Source organism: Ceratotherium simum, chromosome 38 (genome assembly GCF_057802395.1).
Source record: "Ceratotherium simum simum isolate JZ-2026a chromosome 38, ASM5780239v1, whole genome shotgun sequence".
Lineage (NCBI taxonomy): Eukaryota > Metazoa > Chordata > Mammalia > Perissodactyla > Rhinocerotidae > Ceratotherium > Ceratotherium simum.
The window spans coordinates 15424045-15440009 of NC_141937.1; the positions used below are offsets into that span (position 1 = coordinate 15424045).

The 15965-nt window shown below is 37.3% G+C and overlaps 1 protein-coding gene across 6 annotated transcripts in view; it reads right to left on the reverse strand.

Annotated features, from left to right (window-relative positions):
- Positions 1-15965, reverse strand: part of ESR1 (estrogen receptor 1) — a 268749-nt gene that overhangs the window by 140182 nt on the left and 112602 nt on the right.

Genomic DNA, 15965 nt, shown 5'->3' on the forward strand with positions numbered 1-15965 from the left:
CCTGAGGCCGAGTCCCACATACAGCAACTAGAAGGATGTGCAGCTATGACATACAACTATCTACTGGGGCTTTGGGGGGAAAAAATAAAATAAATAAAATCTTTAAAAAAAAAAAAATAAGACTAAAAATTAATTATATCAACAACGTCAAACCAACAACTATAATAATAGGTAATATTTATTGAGTACTTATTATGGGCTGGGGTTATCCAAAGATAGAGGTCATGCTCTTAAATCACTGTAATATACACCTTGGTGATATCTATGTTATAGGAAAGGAAAGAGAGAGGAGATTTTTTTTAAAAAATCAAATAACAACAAAATGGTACAACTCTAAAACTGTGAAACCACTTTTTTAGCCTACTCAAAGAGTTTCGCAAAAGAAATTTCTAGAATCCAAATTGTTCCCCTAATACTAAACTACTCTGTTATTAACCTCTCTATACCTCCGTTTCCTCATCCACAAAATGGGAATAAAAGCACTCAGCTAAATTAATACAGGTAAAATGCTTAGAACAGTGCTTGACACATAGTTAGCTACTATTTGTAATAGATAAATTACTCAACTCAGCTCTGTTTCTATTTCTCCATTTATAAAATGGGCAAACCATAATAACCATATTCATAGTCCTCATGTGATGAAGTAGCATAGTAGAATGGAAGTTTCTTGAAGGCAGGAATTTCGTCAGTTTTGTTCTCTAGTATATTCCCACACACAGAACAGTATCTAGTACAGGAGGAACTCATTAAATAACTATTAAATGAATGACACTGTGATCTTATTATAAAGGAATCTATAGGAGCCTGAGTTACAGCCTGCTTCTATTTCATTCTCCCACTCCACTTCATTGGTTTATCAATTTATCTTCTTGCAATATGTTTATATTCTTATCTAAAAATCAAATTTAAAGTTTTAGACAAGAGAAATGACCTCTGAATTTAGTATCATTTTTATCTATTACTTTTTTGCCATGCAATGCCTGGTTCCTTTTTATATATAAAGCATTATATTTCCTTTTTTATTGTGTTAAAATGTACGTAAAATAAAATTTACCATTTTAACCATGCTTTAAATGTATAGCTCAGTGGCACTAAGTACATTCACATTGTTGTGCAACCATCACCACTATCCATCTCCAGAATATACCTCCTTTTAAAAAATGTGGTTTCTAGGATATATTCTCAAGCTCCATTTATTAAAAATAGTCCAGACAAATTAGAAATTGGTTAAATAAGCTAATAATAATCACTTTCCAGTTTTGACAATCACTTTCATGCTAAAGATTCTGTCAAGGTAGTATGCTATTTGTTAGGCAAGAAAATTAGATATTTAAGGAGATCTCTCTGATTGCATGAAGATTGGGAGCCATGTGTTTTACTACATATTTATTAGATAATAATTGAATATTTGATTACACATCTTTATATTTCATAACCAGTCTCAGTGGAGTCTACCACACCCACAGACCCAATATAAAGGCACTATTGTTCTAGACAGGGAAATTCAAGATCTTCTTAGAAAGGGGCAATATATTTTTCAGTTTATATCTCTGAATTGTGTACAGCAATAAAGAGAAACCAAATCTGATTATATACCATTTCTGCCTTACAGATACAGGAAGGAAAACACTGCCAGATATAATTTGAATGCATGCTTTGGAAAATATCCTTCCACAGCTCAAGGCCTTGAATGAGTTTTTAAATTCATAGCATTTATCTGCTAGTCTTCAAATATGCATTTCAAACACCCTAAGCAAGTTTAGGCAAACATCTTGACCAGGTAAAAAGGATCAAATGTTATTATGTGACACACTATTCTATGAAGAGACACTTTTAATACCCTCCAGAGAAAGGAACTGCCCATCATTTTATTATATTTCATGTTTATAAAATCGTCACATAATAAACACATGCTATGCTACAAAGAGAAACCTTAATTTTCTCTAAAGAAGGGCACCATTTTATTAAATTTCACCTTTATTTAGCAATCACACTTCTAATTTTTCATATGATTGTGTTAAGGTCTCTGCTAGGTGGAAATAAGTGATAAATCCTAAACCAAAAGGAGAAGGCCATTTGTTTTTTAAACTAAATCATGGTAAATTTGACTTAAGAATTTCCAAACAGAACTTAGATTTTAACACATTAAGCAATTTACTTACAAGGGAGAATGTTCCTAAAGGAAGTGCCCATTCAAAGTGAAGCGAACTGCACGGCACAATTTAGTAACCAAGGCAACAAAATTGAAACCCTAAGTAACAAAATTGAAACCCTAAGATTCCCTGACCAGGAACAGTTAATTCTGTCACTTATCCTTTTGAAAATGATGAACTAAACACCAAGCAGCTTGCAGTGACTCAGGTGTGTTTAAAAATTAAACATAAACAACCTCAAGGTTGTATCTACCTTCCTGTTCATGTTAAAATACCATCAGTAATAAAAGGATTTTACCACCGTGCTTTTTCTAATTTTCCACCCTCTGTGCAACTGCAGGGGTGTAGAGTGGGCATCTATTTACCTAATGACTGTTACCTTTCAGCTATGAATCACCTTAAGAGAATAGTTATACTGCCTTCTCTGGGAAATAAAGCATTTGATTTAGAGAAAAGGAACATATATCTATGTTATATCTAGTCTAATATTAATATGTTGCAATCTACTTCAGTGTTTAACCACTTGCTTGAGGCACTGGATTTATTTTCACACTAGCAAGAAAAATGCTTAACATGATTATTTGAGTGTTAGGTCTAGGGTGTGGGGTGGGGGAAGAGAAGTAATGATTGTCCCAAAAATAAACATTCAGTCAGTTTAGAGTGTAGTCTAATGTAAGGACTACAGTGAAAATCTATTGATTAGAGCTCTCTGGTTCCTATGAAATAAAGCAATAACATAGTGGTGGTATGAAACAAATTTCAAATCTATTTAGTGAGCTTAGAAATTATCAGTTATATAGGGAGTTGTATAGGAAATAGATGAATTCTTCTCTTTTAATTCTACTCCACTCTGAGAATGCTTCCACGGTTTTCACTGTTTTTTATGGCTCCACTTACTTAGGTCTCGTTACAGTCAATACTGATTTTCTCTCCTTTTTGCAGTTCTCTGATCTTCGACTCCCTAAGGAAAACTAACATCTTATGTCACAGAGGTGTAACCTCCATCGGAGAGCAGGGAAGTTGGAACTTCAGTTTGGCCATGTTGATGGTTAGGACACACAGAGGCTAAGCCCACAGCAGGTCTAAGTATACCACCATTAGGGGTAAATAGATTCCAAGCCTCTGGATACAGACTAGATTAAGCCAAAAGACCAAGTGCAGTGACTCAGAAAGTCAGCCACATGTATCTTGGAGAAGCCACACAGTTTCAGGGTCATTCTGAGAATGCAGCTCTATTATAGCCAGTCCAAATGGTCATTATGTTAAGAAATCTCAATCTGTGAAGAATCATATTTCAATAAAAAGGAGGAGAATATGTGTTTTGTCAAAGGAATGCTCACTTCACATAAATATCTGTAGTAGTTTTTATTTAAATGAAAGACACCCTTACTACACTTAAAATACGATTCATGTAATATAAATTCATTTTGCACATATACAACTTTTAAAGAACAAGTTCATGGCTTAAGCAAGTCAAACTCAGATTTTAGGAATACTTCACCTTTGACAGTCTCCTGGAAAAAAATAGACACCCAGCCAACAAAAACTATTCATCTTTCCATCTAAAAGGAGAAATTCAGCCAAAGTATAAATGAATTACCCAGCAATAAATCCACCATTAGTGAAATAAGAATAAAGCTTAAGAACTGTTACTGTGTTTTAGACCCCAGTTGATTTAGTTCATCAATACATATCTGACAAGATACTCTGGACCAAGGACTGGTTGTCCTGTGATGGCAAATTCAATTCAAGATTATGCAGGTTAAAGTAGTTTGAAGTTTCGGAAAGGAAGTAGAAGTTGAGGTGTCCCTTTAGGGAAAAAAATGGGCATAGAATTGAAAGAGAGAGGGAGATGCTGGGATTCAAGCAAAAGAAAAATAAAATGAACACATTGTATGAAGGGGAGAATGGCAGGGGGAAAGCGTGGGGTAAGGAGATCATGTTGGAAAGCAGAAATCAAATAAGATGGGAGAGGTGAGTTGGAGGGCAGCTTTTCTACACCCTTCCCAAGAGTCTGTCTTAAAAGGTTAATCTAGGGCTAGGTGCCCTGAGTAGTCTAATTCTGCAACTTAGGCTTCGAAGGACACTATCATTCATCTGTTAAAGCCACTACTAAGTTAGAAAATAAAGTCCACTGCCAAATTTTTGGTTGAATAGTTGTCTCCCCTAAAATTCATATCCACCCAGAACTTGTGAATGTGATATTATTTGAAAGTGATCTTTACAGATGTAATCAAGTAAGATGAGGTCATACTGGATGAGTATCAACCCAATATCACTGGTGTCCTTATAAGAGAGAAAATGGGACACAGACACACAGGGAGAACATCGGCGACAACAGAGGCAGAGGTTGGAGAAATGCATCTGCAAGCCAAGAAACACCACGGATTGCCAGCAGCTTCCAGAAGCTAGAAAGAGGCAAGGAAGGACCCTCTCGTAGAGCCTTCAGAGAGAGTACAGCCCTGTTGACACCTTGATTTCAGATGTTCAGCCTCCAGAAGTGTGAGTGAATAAATTTCCATTGTTTTAAGCCACCGAGTTTGTGAAACACTGTTACGGCAGCCATAGGAACCTAATACAGGGAGTGGAGCATTCTGAAATGTGATTTACAGATATTACTCTGGTGGTGATGAGTAAGATGGATTGGAGGGAGGAGAAGCTAGAATCAAAAAGACCAGCTAGGAAGATATTACACTAATTCAGTCTTGGAAAACAATGAGCATGTGGACCAGGCTGGTGACAGCAGAAGGGAAACAAAGCCAAAATCTAGAGATGCTGAAGAGGAAGAACTGATGGTACACGGTGAAGAGGAGCCAGACACGAAGATGATTCCAAAGTTGGATAAAGAAGAAGGTGGAGTCCCTGGCGGAAATGGAGAGGATCAAGAGAAACAAATGAGTTTGCTTTAAGGGGGAGAAAGAGAAAATGGCTCGTTTGGTTTCAGAGACATTGGTGGAAGTGTGACATTTAACTGGTGGCCTCTGGGCAGCTGAAAGCAGGAACTGAATACTTAGGTGTTTAGGACCTTCAGAAAGAAATCTGGAAATCATGAGCCTAAATGTTAAGAGCTGAAGCTCTGAGTGAATTAACTTTTCAAGTTGATTAAAAGCAACAGGAGTGCTCAGGGCTGAGTACTGCAGTATCTGGGAGACACCTACAACAGATGAGAAAAGAGAGAAGAGAAGCCTGGTACATCCTTCTTTTTCTCTCCTGGGAACCATTTTTCTTTTTCTTTTTTTTTAACATATTTTTGGGTTTTTTTTATTTTAATTTTTATTTATTTATTTTTTTTTGAGGAAGATCAGCCCTGAGCTAACATCTGCCAATCCTCCACTTTTTGCTGAGGAAGACTGGCGCTGGGCTAACATCCGTGCCCATCTTCTTCCACTTTATATGGGACACCGCCACAGGATGGCTTGACAAGTGGTGTGTCGGTGCATGCCCGGGATCCAAACCAGCGAACCCCGGGCCACCACAGCAGAGCGCGCGCACCTAACCACTTGCACCACCTGGCTGGCCCCATGGGAACCATTTTTCTGTCCTTTGAATATCAAATGGTAATTCACCTGATTACCTCTTATCAGCATTGGTCTTTTCTACATATATCAAGTCTCATGAACTTTTGCCTCGTATTTCTAAGATGAAAGAATGTTATGAAACATATCTACACAGGACAGACTAATCACACTATATATTCAGTTGATATAAATTAGGCAAAATGTATAATTTGTGAGTAAATCACTTATTTCCTTTTTGATTTCAGAATTGGGAAAAATAACCAAACATGTAAACCATTGGGTCACATCTATTGCTCTACTTTTAAAGCTCTTAACAAAGAGTAAACTTGGAAGGTCAACTATAAAAGAAGACTTAAAAATACTTCTCTAGGAGGCTGTTCAACAAATGGAATTGAAACAACTGTGCAGCCATCTGCATAAAACAATGTTGGAGCCACACCTCATACTTATACCAGAATGAATTCAAATGGATCAAAGATATAAATGTAAAAAGGGAAACTATTAAAGTACCAGATGAAAACGTTCTTCTGTGGGTTAAAAATTTTTTAAAGTTATTCGCCAGGTAGATGCATGGAACTGTTAAAGGTCTAAATCAACTTCAAAGCCAGAAGTTCAGTGAACCACTTGGGCAGGCAAAGAAGAGAAAATACGAGAGTAAATGATTAGCCAACCCTACACTAGGTGAGCCAAACCTTCCTCTTTAAATCAAAAGTTCCTTATTTCTTTTGTCTCAAAAATACAAGCATTTTTTATTTTTTATACATCTTGTATTAGTTTCCTAGAGCTGTCAGATAAAACACAAAAAACTGGGTGTCTTAAAACAACAGAAATGTATTGCCTCATGGTTCTGGAGGCTAGAAGTCTGAAATCAAGGTATCAGCAGGGTCATGCTCTCTCTGAAGGCTCTAGGGGAGGATCGTTCCTTGCCTCTTCTAGCTTCTGGTGTTTGCTGGCAGCCCTTGGCATTCCTTGATTTGGAGATGCATCACTCCAATCGCATGGCTGTCTTCTCCCTGTGAGTCTTCACATGATCTTCCCTCTGTGTGTGTCTAATTCTGTGTCCAAATTTCTCCTTTTTTTAAGGATTAGGACCCACCCTAATGACCTCATTTGAACTCGATTACTTCTATAAAGATCTTATTTCCAAATAAGATCACATTCTGAGATACTAGGGGTTAGGATTTCAACATGTCTTTTTGATGGGACACAACTCAACACACTTCAACACCCTTCAATAGTAATATATCTGTTTAGCACATAAGTAGTTACAAAAAAACTGTCATTCTCCATGCCAAATCCCCACTGGAAGTAGCACAAGCCACAGGCCAACACTCCCCATAGGGTGGCCTGGGGACACCCAGGACCACACATTGTCCACAGGGCTCAAGATAAACATGCAGATTCTGGGGCCCCAACCCAGACTCACTGAAACAGAGCCCTGAGGAGAGTGGAGCAAAATAGGCCCAGATGGGGCATTTTTCTCAAATACTCTCAGGATAAGAAAAGAATTTTCAAGGCTTAATAGCACCTGGGCCAACAAGCATCTATAAGGGCTTCAAAGTTTCACGTGAAAGAAAAATTAAGTAGCTGCTTTCCTTGGGTTTCAACTAAAGCTTCCACAGGAGCAGTGAAGTCAGGCAGGGCTGACTTAGAAATGGAGAACTCTAAAGAAAGCTCTACATTGCCAGCCCAGAGGGGCTGCCACCATTCACGCTAGGGTAATTCTAACCCAGTCTCAAGCCTCTTATTAAGGAATGGTTGCAAAATCTAAATCATAAATCTTACCCTTAAACATACATATCTGTCACCTTTTCAGGATGTTACCCATACTTCCATGTCACCTTATTTTTCATCGCCAAGCCATGCCAAAACAGGCTGGAACACCACGACAGCCTGAGAGCAGGGTCCATTGGTCTGATTATAGGTTAGGAATCGGAGTCCTGGGTAGGCTTGCCAAGTCCCTGGAATCCACAGAAATCTCCCAGAATAGAATGTGTTCCTTGAAGATGCTTCCAATCCCCAGGTTGAAATATGTGTCCTCTCCCTGATCCCTTGTCCCTGCCCATTTTAAGTTTTAAATTACACTCACTAAGTGAAACTAAGTTGCTGCTACCCAAGTGAAGCCTGTTAAAGTCCTCAGAGCTCAAGCTCTGTCCATGCATCTGGATATTGCCCCTGTCCCTTACAAAAGAAAGGTTGGAAATGAGTCTCGCTAAGGCAGCTGCTAGAGAGATGTCAGAACAGCAGGTGGATTCTGAAGAGAGGCAAAAAAGAGTAATGTCACAGCCTTAAACATCACTTCTACCTTGTGGAAAAACCGAGTTCTAATAGGGCTCAGAGATTTCTTACAATAAGGAGTTTCAAAGGGCACCTTTCATTCATTCATCTATTCATTCATTCAACAAGCATTTCCTGAACTCTATTCATTGCTAATTTGAATGATGAGGATGAGTATTCATGTCAGGGAAGCTAATTACTGAATTCCTGGTGAACACAGGGACAGAAGAAGCCCTGAGACCTGGAATGGCTAAGACAACCACGCACCCTCAGAGACAACACAAGAAGGTTCTGAGCTTGGGGCTGATGAGAGACATGCCCAAAAAAAGTGGATCCTCTCCCCCTGGGGCCAAAATTGAGCAAGGAGGGAACCCAAAATAAAATGGTAGAGAGTCAGAGCTCAGAAGGAAGAAGAGACTCTGCTGGTGTTGAGTAGAGAGGGACTTGGGCAGGAAAGGGGAAGGAGAAAGGTCGTCTAGTTTGCCACTAAAAGAATGAGGAAGTGGTTAAGGTAGCGTGTTTCCCACGACACAGAGCTCAACTGTCATTTTCCCTTTATTCCTCTTCCTGAGCCAGCGGCTTCAGCACACCTTCCCAGATCTGTGTCCAGGGGTCAATGAGGTTGCCAGTTATCAGTTATCAGTTTTTAAAAGGCAATAAAGAGTCCAGGGCTAGATATTTATCCAAATATTCATTTAAATAGACAGAACTAGGACATGAACTTGAAATATGAAATTCCCCTTGAGGTACATAAAATTATAATGAATTTTAGAAAAGGCATAATTTTTAATAAATTAAAGTAACAGCTTCATGATGCAATTCAAGCTTCTGGGGAAACAAAAGTCAAATGAACTTCATTAACACTGAAACTAAGAATCAGCCAGTCAATGATGCAATTGAGTGTGATGCAGAAATTAAAAATATAACAAATTTTGCCTCATATTTTCTTCCTTTTTTGACCTTCAGCTAAATGATGTTACATTTATTGATGCGTTTCTCCTTGTACGGTATAATAGTAAATTAAGATTTAATAATCTAACTCTTTTAAAACTAAATCTTCATTCAAGGATAGACTATGTAGAATGCTTTTTAAAGATTAACAAATTTCAGAGAAAAAAGCCTTCTCTATAGCTAGATACCAAAAAGCAGATATGTAACACGTGTTATAAAAAAAGAACTCCTTGTCAGAGCTGGGTAGGTAGGTTTTATCATTTTTGTTGATGTTGTTTTTAAGTTACAAAGAAAAAAATTAATTTCTTGATGTGATCTTTAGCCAGGTTTAATATAAGTACTTCACAGATTGGAACTTGACTATCACACTAGTATAATGCCTAATGCTCTTCACATCTTGATTCTGAGTAAAGAGATATATGAAATCAAAAATTATGCCCCAGCTGTTAAGAGAAAGAAAAATTCAACTTATACTCACCAACATTTGAAAATTCTGACATATTCTGTTAGTAAAATAATATTTCTAGAACTACTAAAATAGTCTACTAATCAATAGTATTGATTATTTTTATTAAAATTCATCATTCAGAATGCAGTCAATTGGGGGTTCTGGTCCAAGAAGGTGACATAGGAGGCTCTTGAACTCAGCTCCTCCCGTGGACATAACAAATCTACAGCTACACACAGAGCAATTCCCTCTGAAGGAAATCCAGAAACTAGCTGAGTGGTTTCTCCATATCAGGCAAACAAGAAAATACCCACATTGAAATGGGTAGGAAAGGCTGAGACACACTCTTGCCATAAACTCCACCCCTGGCACGGCAACATGCCATCAGGAGTGAATTCACAACTTTCAGATTCTCCCTGAGGAGTTAAGGATTTGGATCCAATATCTAGCACTCCAACTTTTAAGATTTCCACCTGAGGGACAGGCCCCAAAAATGCCTAGCTCTGAAAGCCAATGAAGCTTGCACCCATTGCAAGACTATAGCAAACAAAAAAAATTGTTCTTAATGGGGTCACAAGGACTCACTGTGGCTATCCTCCCCAGGCTCAGCACAGAGGGAGTGGACACAAATGCCCATTTCTCAGTCTTTCCCTGTAAAAGGCCTATTAGCCTAACTTAAAAGCTGCTACCTGAGGATCAAGCTTCTAAATTAGCATCATCTAGGGGCTGACTAAAATACTTCCTGGAGACCAGGGAGGCCAATAGATACCATCTCCTCATTCTCCCTGTAACCCACTTCACATTGCCAATATTGCCCTGGAAGGAGCTTATACACATGTCTGGCACCCTGGCTTTTGAGGCTGCCACTCAGGGGATGCATCCTTTGATCGCCTGGCTCTGGTGGCCAATGGGCTTGCATTCACCAGTCCCGCAGAACTGTAGCAAAGAAACAGTTTCTAACCACTTATCCCCTCAGGGCTCAGTGCAGAAGCAGCCAACAGAAACACACATCTCCCAGTCTTTACCTAAAAGAGATCTAGTTGCATACTAGTTACATACTTTAAAAGCAGTTCCCTGAGGGTCCAGTTTCCAATTAGCCTTCATCTAGGTGCTGACTGACATCCTCCCCTTTGGTACACTGACAGGTCTTTGCACACCCTCAACTAGTGAGATTCACTAAAAACAAAGAAGGTGGCTTGGACAATCACAAAGGTTCATCAGTTCATCTCCTACAAGAGGCCACTCTGTGAAGACTGAGAGCAGTGACTGTTTTATTTAATGCACAGAAACCAACACAGAGAGTCAAGGCAAATAAAAAAACAAAGGAATATTATCCAAACAAAACAACAAGAAAAAACTGCAAAAACAGACCTTAATAAAATGCACATAAGTGATTTACCTGATAAAGAGTTCAAAATAACAGTTATAAAGAGGCTTACTGAGGTTAGAAGAACAATATATGAACAAAGTGAAAATTTCAACAAAGAGATAGAAAAAGTAAGAAAGAACCAAACAGAAATCACAGAGCTGAAGACTACAATAACTGAAATGGAAAAAAAATCAATAAGAGGGGTTTAACATCAAACTAGATCAAGCAGAAGAAAGGTTAGTGAACTTGAAGACAGAATGGTAGAATTCACCCAATCAGAGAAGCAAAAAGAAAAAAGAATAAAAAAGAGTGAAGATACCTTAAGCATTTTATGGGACACTACCGAGTGGACCAATATAAGCATTAACGGGATCCCAGAAGGAGAAGAGAGAAAGAAAGGGGCAGAAAGCTTTTTCAAAGAAATAATGGCTAAAAACTTCCCTAACTTGAGGAAAGAAACAGACATCCATATCCAGGAGGCCCAGAGAGATCCAAATAAAATGAATCCAAAGAGATGCATACCAAGAAACATTATAATTAAATTTTCAAAAATTAAGGACTAGGAGAGAATCTTAAAAGCAGCAAGAGAAAAACAACTTGCCACATACAAGGGAGCCTCCATAAGACTATCAGCAAGATTTTTCAGCAGAAACTCTTCAGGCCAGAAGGGAGTGAGTTGGTATATTCAAAGTGCTGAAAGAAAAAAATTGCCAACCAAGAATACTCTGGCAGGCAAAGTGGTCCTTCATAATTGAAGGAGAGATAGAGTTTCCAGATCAGATAAGCAAAAGCTGAAGGAGTTCATCACACTAGAGTGGCCTTACAAGAAATGTTAAAGGGACTTCTTCAAGTTGAAATGAAAGGACACTAATTAGTAACAGGAAAACATATGAAAGTATAAATCTCACTGGTAAAAGTAAATATATTGTTAAATTCGTAATACTGGAATGTTGTAATGGTGGTGAGTAAATCACTTATAAATCTAGTGTGAATGTTAAAATATAAAAGTATAAAAAATAACTATAACAACAATAATTTGTTAATGGATACACAAGGTAAAAAGAAGTAAATTGTGACATCAAAAACATAAAGTGTGGGGGCCGGACTGGTGGCATAGTGGTTAAGTTCGCATGCTCCCCTTCGGCAGCCCAGGGTTTCACAAGTTCGGATCCTGGGCACAGACCTATGCACCGCTTATGAAGCCATGCTGTGGCAGGTGTCCCACATATAAAGTAGAGGAAGATGGGCATGGATGTTAGACCAGGGCCAATCTTCCTCAGCAAAAAGAGGAGGATTGGCAACAGATGTTAGCTCAGGGCTAATCTTCCTCACCAAAAATAAAAAATAAAAAAAATAAAGTGTGGGGGAGGGATAAAAATGTAGAGCTTTAGTATGTGTTCAAAGTGGTTATCAGCTTAAAATAGACTGTTATAAATATAAGATGTTTTATGTAAGCCTCACAGTAACCACAAAGCAAAAACCTATCATAGATACACAGAAGATAAAGAGAAGAAAATCTAAGCATACCACTACAGAAAATCATTAAATCACAAAGGAAGAAAGCAAGAGAGGAGAAAAAGAACAAAGGAATTACACAACAGCCAGAAAACAATTAACAAAATGGCAATAGTAAGTCCATATCTATCAATAATTAATTTAAATGTAAGTGGACTAAATTCTCCAATCAAAAGACAGAGAATGGCTGAATGGATAAAAAACAAGACCCATCTATATGCTGTCTACAAGGTACTCACTTCAGCTTTAAGGGTACACACAAACTGAAAAAAAACAAGTGAAAAAAATGAAACTGGACCACTATATTACACCATATACAAAAATCAACTAAAAGTGGATTAAGGACTTGAACATAGACTTGAAACAATAAAATTCCTAGAAGGAAACATAGGGGTTAATATCCTTGACATCAGTCTTGACGATGACTTTTTGGATTTGATGCCAAAAGCCCAGACAACAAAAACAAAAATCAACAAGCGAGACTACATCAAGCTAAAAAGCTTCTGCACAGCAAAGGAGACCATAACAAAATGAAAAAGCAACCTACCAAATGGGAAAAATATTTACAAATCATGTACCTGATTAAGGGGTTAATATCCAAAATATGTAAAGAACTCATACAACTCAATACCAAAAAGTAAACAATCTGATTAAAAATAAACTGGATAGACAATTTTCCAAAGAAGTCATACAGATGGCCAACAAGTAAATGAAAAGGTGCTCAACATCACTAATCATCAGGAAAATACAAATCAAAACCACAATGAGATATCATCTCACATCTGTTAGAATGACTCTCATCAAAAAGACAAGAGATATCAAGTGTTGGTGAAGACGTGGAGAAAAGGGAACCCTGTGCACTGTTGGTGGGAATGTAAACTGGTACAGCCACTGCAGAAAACAGTATGCAGGTTCATCAAAAAATTACAACTAGAACTGCCATATGATCCAACAATTCCACATCTGAGTATATAACCAATATAAATGAAAACAGGATATTGAAGAGACAGCTGCACTCCTATGTTCATGGCAGCATTATTCACAATAGCCAGGATACAGAAACAACCTAAATGTCTGTCAAGAAATAAATGGATAAGGAAGATGTAGTATATACATATACAATGAAATATTATTCAGCCATGAGGAAAAAGGAAATTCCGCCATTTGCGACAACATGGATGGATCTTAAGGGCATTATACTAAGTGAAACAAGCCAAGTAAAGAAAGATAAATACTGGATGGTACCACTCTTATGTGGAATCTAAAAACAAGTACAACTCATAGAAACAGAGTAGAAAAGTTGTTGCCAGGGGCTGGGGGACGGGGTAAATAGAGAGAAGTTGGTAAAAAGGTACAAACTTGCAGTTATAAGATGAATAAAGTCTGAGGATCTAATGTGAAACATAGTGACTATAGTTGATAACACTGTATTGTATAATTGAAATTTGTTAAGAGAGTAGAACTTAAAGGTTCTCACTAAAAAAAGATAAATGTGTGAGGTGATGGATGCGTTAATTACCTAGATAGAAGGAATCCTTTCACAGTGGATACATATATCAAATCACCACTATGTACGCTTTAAGTATCTTATAATTTTATTTGTCAGTTATACCTCAATAAAGCTGGAATTTTAAAAACTGAAGTCAATTCACAATTTCTATTCTATTAATAATCATTCTGAGGCTTGTCCCAAGCAGGTTTTTGTATCATATAGCTAACTCCAGGTACTTCTAGAACTGGCTTTCTTGCTAATCTTCTTACTAATGATGCCTTCTATGACCTCTTTTTAAAATTACCACTATTATTATTCTCAAACTATTACCACATAAATGTAATATTATCTATATTAGATTTTCAATGCGGGCCATTTTTTTAAATAACAGATGACATTTGGATATATTAAAGCTTTTCAAAACGTGACTTGGTCAATTTTTCTGAAAACTTGACAGTCATCTTCAAGGTTTTTCCAGAAGGCTTTTTTCTTCCCTCATTTTCATCTTTTTACAGTCAATGACTATTTTTATGCTGCTTGGTCAGACAAGGAGGCTTTTGATTTACAACAGCTGTGTTCCAACAGTACACACACACACACACACACACACACACACATATACACACAAATATATAATTTCATTCTTTTTTTAAAAACCACCGAGCAACAAGATATAGTTTGGCCCCAAGGATTTTAGAATCATTCAAGTCTTTTAGACTAGCATAATCAAATTATAGAGAGGTTTTGCTACACATCTCATTATCATAAACGTGTTTAGTTCTGGGTTTAACAATGAGATGGCTAAGCAAGGACATAATATTTTTCTTTTCTTGATTTCTGTCTCCATTTTATTCCTAAATTTGGAAGATTGTTGCCATGAATTCTTCACCCACTGGTAATGTATTTGAACATAATCCCAGTTGTTTCAAATACCCTTCAAATTTTTATAATTAGAAAAATGTCGTGGTGGGAATCTATTGATAAGTATGAAAGATAGCTACTTGAGTTCAGCAATACTCAAACTAATATCATCAAGTCTTCATGAGGGAAAATATATGCTTCAGGGACAATAAAACTTAGCAATTAGGAGTTGGTTCTTAGGGCTATGGCCATTAGTTGTTTGTTTGTTTCTCTTCTCCCAAAATATTTTTTAAAAAGGCAATAACAAATATAAAGATAAAACCTATAACCACATTACATTTAGATTCCAATATTTGCTTATCATGGATCTGCTTCACATGAGAATGCTAAGGTAGGTAAGCGCTCAGTAAAACTCGTAATTCCAAAAATAGTCGGGAGTTTTTATTTGCCAGTTGGACTGACCCTGAAAATCTAAATATGCCTGTTAATCCCCATGCTTCCATGTAACCCAATCTCCACCACCTAAATGGATGCCCTCTAGTTTGGATCACAACATTGCTGGCTTCTTATTCAAAAGGCCACATGTTTATATGTTAATATATGCAAATACATGAACTAGTCTCTAAGGCCAGACAAATGTTCACTTGGCCTATAATAGATTGGTGAACTTTGAAGTGCAAGTATGAAACTCCACATTTATTTGGTTTAATGAAAAACACCCCATGCTTCATAGGTAATAATTCATATCATCTATTAAAAGGAACCAAATGAGACAATCTCTGTCTAAATCCATTACTCATTTGATCTATAAGCCCAGAAAAAAGATTTAACTTCCTCTTGCCTTGGTTCATTTATGTTAGCTCCTGAATGGATATGGTGGGGCATGGAGGAGGTCATTTTCTAGTCTTGTTTCCATAACAACTAGTCTTCTCCCTGAACAACAAGAGCCAACAGTCAAGTTTTACAGGAACATCAGTTCTGAGAGAATCAACTGAAGGACCAAGCGTCACTTCAGCCACCATGTCTTTCTACAAGCTCCTCTCAGGGATGAGAACCTAATTTATTTTTCTATCCTATTACCTTTCTCATAAAATATTAAGAATAGATGGTTGAGCAAATAATTGGCATTCAGTAAAGAAGCCTACTATTACCTCTTTAGTCCATAAATGCCTTAAAAGAAAATATTTTTAAGGTGGAAATGTTTATTAATAATTAAGGTGTTTTGAACAAAAGTCTTCAATATTTTTTTTTAATTTTATTTATTTATTTTTCCCCCCAAAGCCCCAGTAGATAGTTGTATGTCACAGTTGCACATCCTTCTAGTTGCTGTATGTGGGACACGGCCTCAGCATGGCAGGAGAAGCGGCGCGTCGGTGTGCGC